Source organism: Micromesistius poutassou (assembly GCF_964030765.1).
Source record: "Micromesistius poutassou genome assembly, chromosome: 14".
NCBI lineage: Eukaryota > Metazoa > Chordata > Actinopteri > Gadiformes > Gadidae > Micromesistius > Micromesistius poutassou.
This window is the reverse complement of record NC_140284.1, coordinates 418,565-426,968: the sequence shown is the minus strand read 5'-3', so window position 1 is coordinate 426,968 and position 8,404 is coordinate 418,565.

Genomic DNA, 8,404 nt, shown 5'->3' with positions numbered 1-8,404 from the left:
CTCTCTCTGTAAGGGCACCCTGGGGATACAGCAGTATTCATCCTGTACTACTGCGTCATCAAGTTAGTCTCGTCTGGAAAACTCTTTAAAGATCCGACCGGATTCAGTGTACGCCTATCTATTTTTGTGTCTGTGGCTCAATCTATTTGTACGTCTATCTGTCTGTCTTTCTATCTATTTAGCTAAATGTGTTTGTCTGTCATACTGTCTATCCATCTATCCATCTGTTTCTCTGTGAACCTATCTGTCAGTTGTATTATATTCTTTCTTCTTTTATGTTCATACTTTTAATATTCAAATTGTTCAAACCCAGAGCTAATAGTTCAAGCACAGAACAACTGCATCCCTCAGCACAGAGGATATTTGTGAAATTGTTCAGAAGTGGTGGTGCTCCAAAGAAAAGCAACCTTGAAAAACATGGTTTAAAAAGTATCAGAGAATCTCCCTATAACTCCTCGGGGGATTCTGACTTATTAGACGATAAATCATCGCAGGGTGTTCAACAGCGAGGCTAAAGGCTACAGAAACCATGGCAAACAAGTTATGTAGACTCATGAATACGGGTGACTAACAGACTAACCCAGCTCATGTCTCCCAGTGTGTTGGCCCAAGTCCTGCTGCTCAAACCAATCCAACTCAGGTTCATGAGTGGGGCCCCCAACTCCCCCATCTCTATCTGCCAACCCCACAGATAGCCATGAAGTGTGTTGATGTTCCCGTGGTGTTCCCGTGACATCCTTAATTGGCTGCGTTTCCTCGTCATTCCTACTCCTAAACCGTGGACCGTGTTTTAAATCCTACGGGTTGTCCTGAAAGCATTGACGATGTTTTCAGGACAACCCGTTGGATTATCCACAATCCCACTTGATTCAGTCACAACCCTACCTTGATTCCAGAGAACTCGCTTAGTCGTTAAGTTGTTCATTTCTTTGTTTGGATTCCTGGTTGCCAGGGAGGGGCGGCTACGGCGCTATGAGATTCCCAACCAAACCATGCCGACAACAGAGCTGTCCTCACACTACCTCTGAACCCTGGGCTGGTTCGCCCTGGGCTGGGTCGCCCTGGGCTGGATGGCCCTGGGCTGGATGGCCCTGGGCTGGATGGCCCTGGTCAGGCCTGCTGTTTTGTGTTCAGAAGGCTGCTGGCAGGTGACCGGGGCGTGGGGGCAGGCCCTCGGCACGCCTCTCTGGAACTCCACTGGAGGGTGGCTGCTGCTAGCGCTGATGGGAGCCCAGCCCGGCGCAGGACAGCGGAGCTGGCCGCCGCCGGCCGTCCCTCCGAGGAAAGCCCTGAAGAGTCTCCTCCACCAGGAGCCATTGGCCTTTGTGAAAGCACGGAGGGAAGGAGCTCAGCTTTCTCTGGCGGTGGGGGGGGGGGGGGGGGGGGGGGGGGTTGGTGCCTCAAAGATGTCATGAACAGGGTTGTGTTTTTGAGCGTGCGAGCAGACGGAAGAGAAACTGCCCGCAAAGCTCTTTTCTCACCACACAGAGCAGAGAGAGACGGGGTGAATTACCCATGGACCCCGAGGTGAACCCGGACGCCACGTACCCATTAGAGGCTGTCCTGGTTTGAGAGGAGGCCAGTGTCTGATCAACAGGGGGGGGGGAGGGGGAACAACATGAAAATGGAAAACAGGACTGGCACTTTACACAGCAGGTTCATGTGAGGCTGTGCCAGGGAGTCCTTTGGAAGGCGCACGGTGTCTAAAGAGGAGGAGGGCACTGAACACAAAGAGCCCTGAGACAAGAAGACACCCCACCCTCTCTCTCTACCCCCCTCCCCCTGTCCCTGGCTTCATGTTGTTCTCCTGCTGGAGAGGCCAGGAGATAAAGGAGGAATCAGATTATTGAGCTCCCTGGATCGCTGGATGATGTAGCTGGGGCAGCAGAGGAGGAGGAGGAGGAGGCAGTGCCTGGGAACGATTTGCACGGCTATTAGCCCGATCCATGAAGTAGCAGAGCGGCAGGGTGCTCCACCGCGCCGTCAGCAGGACGGATCAGGAGGGATGCAAGAGTACTTTGTTTCAAGATCAGCATCTTTTTTATCCTCACTGTCATTTTCTTTCTTCTTCTCCTTCTCCTCATGTCACACTGCTTCTCATGTTTCTTCTCATGTCTGCGTATGTTTGTCTGCCTGTGAGTGCCCATGTACGTTGTTGTGTGTATATGCATGTGTGCACATCCGTGTGTGTGTGTGTGTGTGTGTGTGTGTGTGTGTGAGTGCACACACCGACCTTGAATTCATACAGAATTGTTTCTCCCCACAAGAAATTGATCCAAAGTCAGCTGAGGGCTGATATGACTGTTAGCGTTTGTTGAGTCAGATAATATTATGATACTTATTGGTGCCTGGAACCACTGTAAATGCAGGGTTAGTTACCATGAAGCACCACATATATTTAAATTTGGTTTTATTTGGAGGCAGACAAAGGAACTCTGGTATCTGAAGGACTTCGCATGGTTCTCGGGTATCATCTGACCGATGAAACAAAAACACGAGCCCAGGGAAAGCACGCCATTTATTTGCTTCATTTTTCGAAAGAAAATAATTGCTGTAGCAAGGGGTATTTGTTAAAACTCCAAATGGAGTTTAGGGTCATTCTTGAAATGTGTAGGCTGACTTGAAGTTTGTTTTTGTTTCGTTTGTTGTAAAAAACAAAAAAACACAACACCATCGTCCGTCACTCCTAGCATCCATTGGTTAAGGAATTCCAATGAAAAACATCTGGTGTGGCTCTGAGTGGCTGTGGCCTCACAGGGAAACCAGAGAGAATTAAAGAATCCCTGATGGAAATGTGAACGGCTTTAAAGGTTATTGTTTGACACTGCAGTACCTGTTTAAACCAGAGAACTTCACCAACCCTATCAAATGTTAACCGTCCACATCCTAGTAAAACAGGACTGGGGGCGGGGGGGGGGGCACAGATACATGTCTGGTGGAACTTTTAAACCCGACAATATTTCCAAAATCCTCCCCGTGATGACGAGGCATCCCTGGGAACAGATAGGACACTGTTGATGGGATATCATGAGTCAGAGCCCCCCCACCGGACTGCAGCTCCACTAGACTCTTTGTAGTGGAGGAAGCTCCGGCGCAGGTCCAACTTGGCACGAGGACAGGACGGGCCTTTGAAAAGGCTTGTCATGTGTTTACGACGTCATAAATAAAGGATGGGGGAATTGAAGCAAAAGGGCCCGACTGACGCCGAACGGAAAGGGATTGACGTCGTCGCTTTAAGGTTGGAGGGGCCGCGCCGGGGCCCCGTGTTTATACCATCAGAAAACAAACGAGTGGTAAAGCCGTCCGCCCTGTCAGTTACATTGACGATAGATTAGTGTCTAGGAGTGGGCCGATGTCATAATAAAATGAAATAAGGTTGTAATATGGCTTCTTTATGCGTTGGGCGAGGACGCAGACCTACGCAAGGAACCAGGGTGAACACGTCATGGAAAGGTTGATTTTTGCAGAGTCACATTCACGTTTTATTTCGGATTACAAAACACGAGACGTCCCGGGGGTTGGCATTTGAAAGTATAGAACACCATGACCTCGATGTAAAAACAAATGCATAAATAATCTGAAATGACTTATTATACATCTGGCATGCTCTTCTGAAGCTATAATGCTGTCAAACTGGCTCTTGAATTCACTATACAGGAAGTATGAGTCGGAGCCAGCCTTTGGCTTGTCAATCAGTGTTGTTGCACAGGGCCTGAAGTCAGTGGGCTGATGTCAACGAAGCTCAAGTAGGGAAACACATTCTTAAGTCACCTCGGCTTGAATTGTTTATCAAGTTTGATGTGTTGTAAATGTCTTTATAAATGTTTTGTATGAGGGTGATACACAGAATAGTGTAGGAGTCAGTGCAATTTACTTCCAGCAGAATCCCCAAAGTCCGCAGTCTAACTGCAGTAGGCATCCTTGAGCAAGATGCCAAACCCTCAGACCTGCTGGTCCTGGATCTCACTTCAGTGTTACTGCTGTTGTTACTGGGACTTTAGAGGATAACGTCTAAATAGTAAATAGTAGTACAATCCATTTTGGTTTGGAAGTTGAATAGGAAAGGAAACCGTAGCGTGTGAAAGCGTAGCGTGTGAAACCCAGTATTTGTGTATTTCCGTGAAGCCTTCAGCCTGAGACGATGGCTCATTCGGCTCTCCAGGACAGCGTCTCTGTATTTATTCCAGCGTTTCTATCCAACTGCCCAAAGAAATATCGACTGAGCCATGTCATAAACAAACCCCTAAATGGAATTTGAATCTCAAGTGTAACGTGTTAACAGGTATTTTAACGTTAAAACCGCATATTTAGCGGCTCAGACTACAATGGCCTCAGATTGAACAGGATCCCTTCCCTGTGAGCCTAATGCTGGATACAATAACTCAGTGCCCTTACGTCACTCCGTATCTATGACATAACCATTCTTTGTTTAACCACAACAACAAACCATTTAAAAGGGAAGTCCTAAAAGGATTAATGGGAAAACGCCGTGAAAACAACAGGGCCTAAAAATCACCAAAAGAGTCTAATAATGGGGCTACATCACCCAAACTCTAAATAGAAAATCCATTGTATTGAGTGTATTGAGGCACCAGATTGTGTGCTGAAAATGTTGAGTCCAAAGAAATACCCCAAAACATCCCTTATGGATGAAATCAAATTTGCGAATCCGATTCATAAGAAGAGTGAATCCCAGTACCTTTGTGTTTGGAGTTGAACACACGAGCCACTGCATAGTCAATAGACTCTTTCGATGCAGCTCCTAGTTAATACCTTGAATAATTTAAATAATGATACTGCTAATACCGACCAGTTTATGTCTATGAGGCATGAGGGCTTACCAATGAGCCATCACAGTCTCTTCTGTTGAGATCGTCACCTCTTCCTCCTCTTCAACACATGTATTCTTTACAGGGGCCGTCTTTTAGGACATCCCGTCAAAGACCGCAGAAACTGCTGATGGCTTATAGTTTCAAATGAGTATAATGTGTTGATCGGACAGATAGTTTTATAGTTCATGTTCATGGTGGTGATACACTAGACCCTCCCCAGTGGACAGTTTCTTGGCCATTTGACACAGAGGATAAACGTGTCAGCTAGGTGATTGAGCAGGGCTTGTACATGGTGACGTCACGACACAATGACCGCCGCCGTTTCAGAAGTAAAGGAGCCTAGGGGTTTTATTAGGTATAATGTTTCATTATCTATTTATCACATTTTTGTTTTTCGTTATTGTGGACAGCGTTTCTCATGCTGGACGTAGCAAAACCAAGTTTTGATTCGCCACGGTTACGGTATATTTACGTTTATTTCTGATTCGACAGTACTTCAACTCTCTCCAGGTATCACAAAATGGCGGAGAATCGGCAACAACAAATCCCACGATGCACTCTGATGTACGAGCCCAATAGTCAAACAGCCAAGTAGAGCCACTTGACGTCGTTCCACCGGTAGCCTCCTTGATGATAAGAGCAGCCACTGGTCCGTCAGCCACTTGTCTGGTTACGTTGAGAAACGTCTTCGGCTGGGAGCTATAGGAGCTCATCTCACGAGTATCGTTTTGCTCAATCGCTCTCGTTATGAATGAATCACAATCGTTTCTATGCCTCACATGAAGAAAACATGGGGCTGGAACTTCCATTACAGAGCCCTGCTTCGACGCATCGGAGAGTCACTGTGTGTGTGTGTGTGTCTGAGTCTATGTCTGCATGTGTGTGTGTTCCCACTCTCCTGGGTTTCTCCTCCACAGATGAATCATTCATAGTACTCTCTTTATTCTCCAGCGCAGGACTGATGAAGTGCTGATCCAAACTATTTGACGCGTCGTCAATACAAGTTCAAACAACAGTGAGGGGAGCAGGGGAGGGTGAACTCCGTAACGCACGTGCGTTGTGTGTTTTTTTCTTCACATTTACACATTTCTGATTCCCATCAAAGGAGTCGCGTGGACTCTTGAACTTACAACACAAAGGCTTAAAAGGAAATCCAAGATCAATGGGAACGAGTGGGCCTGACAGTTCTCAGCGCACGGTGCTTTTTAAAGAGCACTACGTATGTCAACAGAACCTCGCTGACCTCTCCAGCGTCGGAGAGGTAAATGACGGTTTTAGAGAGGTGCTGTCAATGTTTTCATTGTTTTCAATGGTTTCAAACGTATTGGTTGGATAATCAAATTTGGTGGGAGTTTGAAAAAAAAGGAGTAGAAAAAAACGGTCAGTCTTGAGTGTTTTTTTGGTTGTGGGCGTTTACATGTGGTCGGTTGTCTGGAGGTACAAAGGTAGGAACAAATGGTTCTCTTTATAGCCAATGCTTATAGAATGAAATGCTAAGGTTTTATAGAAGTTTATAGAATTCTTTAGTCTAAAGAGTTCTATAGAATCGCAGCTGAGTAAAAGCAAGGGTTTTTAAAAGATTATTCTGCGCAGCTGCTAAAAATATATATAATCCAATAATCTCCAACATATAACAAAAGTACATGATTCAATCAGCAAGATTGTAGCTGCTTTGAACCGCAAAAAGTCTGTCAGATGTATATTCTGTTTGTCCAAGTGTGCGTTGATATTCACCAAACATTTCACTATTTACCAGATATCTGGCTTATGAACGGGCACTAAAAGTGCACAAAGGGGGCAAAAGTTAAGACATATAAACAACATGTAATGAGCCTAGCATGAGTTTAGCTTCCTGTTGATCTCCAGTTGTGTTATATACATATCTGTGAATGATGTTTACAGAGTGTTACAGCAGGTGTAGTGTTCTCATGCTGTGACCCCTTTTGGCCCCAGGACCCACTGAATAAGACATTCTCATACCGTACCAAAAAAATGTAATAATGAATCTTCCTCCTTATGCAATTTGCTCGTCTATGCAGCACTCTCTTTAAACATACTATCGAAATACAAATGGCATGTAAAATACAAGGCATGTTTACTGTATATATTGTATGTTTTTATGTACAATTTTGTGTTTTTTATTGAAACGTTTATTGTGGCAATTGGTAACTGACTTCGGCCCACTTACAGGTCTGGGAGCAACGGTTTGGAAAAGCTGCGTTCTAGACGTCTTTGACATGGGCCCCTAGTCTTTGGCGCTTCGGGAGTTACCACTAAATACTTGTAGCACCATGTAAGACAGGTCAGCATTAGGAACATTTCTCAGACGGATCCTTTCCTCATCGACTGCCAAAACACCCAAAAGCAGTGTATTTATAGAGCAGTGCGTTAATAAAACTCAAAGCTAGCGGCGTAACACGGCCAGAGCTGTTCCAGCGCGCTGTTTTTCTTCGATGCGCCAGAAAAACCGAACGCATTCTTGTCACCGGCGCTCACTTCCTATATCTCTTCCAATCACGGTTGATGCTGAAAATAGCATCTGATTCATTTATTTGGCATTACGATTTTTATGTATACTCTCCTTTCATTTTTTCCCCCTACCGGAACGCTCTACCCGTCTTCACACCAAATGCTCCAAAATGTTGGGATAAAATCAACAAGCGGGGCCCATGGCTGTGGAGGGGAAGGGGCCGCGTGAGGCGGTGGATGCTGCTCATAGTGTGTGGGTTTCCTTAAGAACCAACCAAGCATCCCTCCCCATCGCTGCCTTTGTTCTCATTTTATATGAGGTTCTCGTGCTGGTTGTATTTTTATTTTATATTCTGATCCAGATTGTGTTATTTCCTCGTTAAAATAGATTAATGTTATTTATTTATTTTTACTGCTAATACTGGTTTCAACTGGTTTGATTGTTGCAAAAACATTTCCGGAAAGGACCTTCCCCTGCTGAAAAGTTAGTGAATACTAGTACTATTAGTAACCATATAGGAGCGACCAGATGTTTTGGTTGTTCACATCTAAGATATTTATACCAATATGTTCACCTGCTGTTAAGTTCTATATTCTGACCCAGGTCATGAATATATTTTCTTGTGTAATACACTTTATTTTTAGTGACCTTATAATCCTAATAAGACTTTTCTTGTGAAGTGTGTGCCTGCAAAATATGTTTGTGTATTTCTTGTTGTTGAACTTACTGCGACTTACTGTACTCCTGTTTCACACACACACACACACACACACGGTGCTGAGCATGTGAGCGGCCAGATGTTTGGCCCGTTGGCGTGTGTGTGTGCATCAGATATTTTTACCCAGATGAGCGGCGGCCGGCAGAGCCGTATTATTACTGAGAGAGAGGCAGCCCAGCAGCGGCCACAAGCCCAACCTGTCATACACTCACGGTGCTCCATGTAGGGACTGATGCACCAAGACACACAGCCAGGGAGAGAGAGAGAGGGGGAGGGAGAGAGAGGGAGCTATGGCTAGGGGAGGGAGAGAGAGAGGGGGAGGGAGAGAGACGGAGCTATGGTTAGGGGAGAGAGAGAGGGAGCTATGGCTAGGGGAGAGAGAGA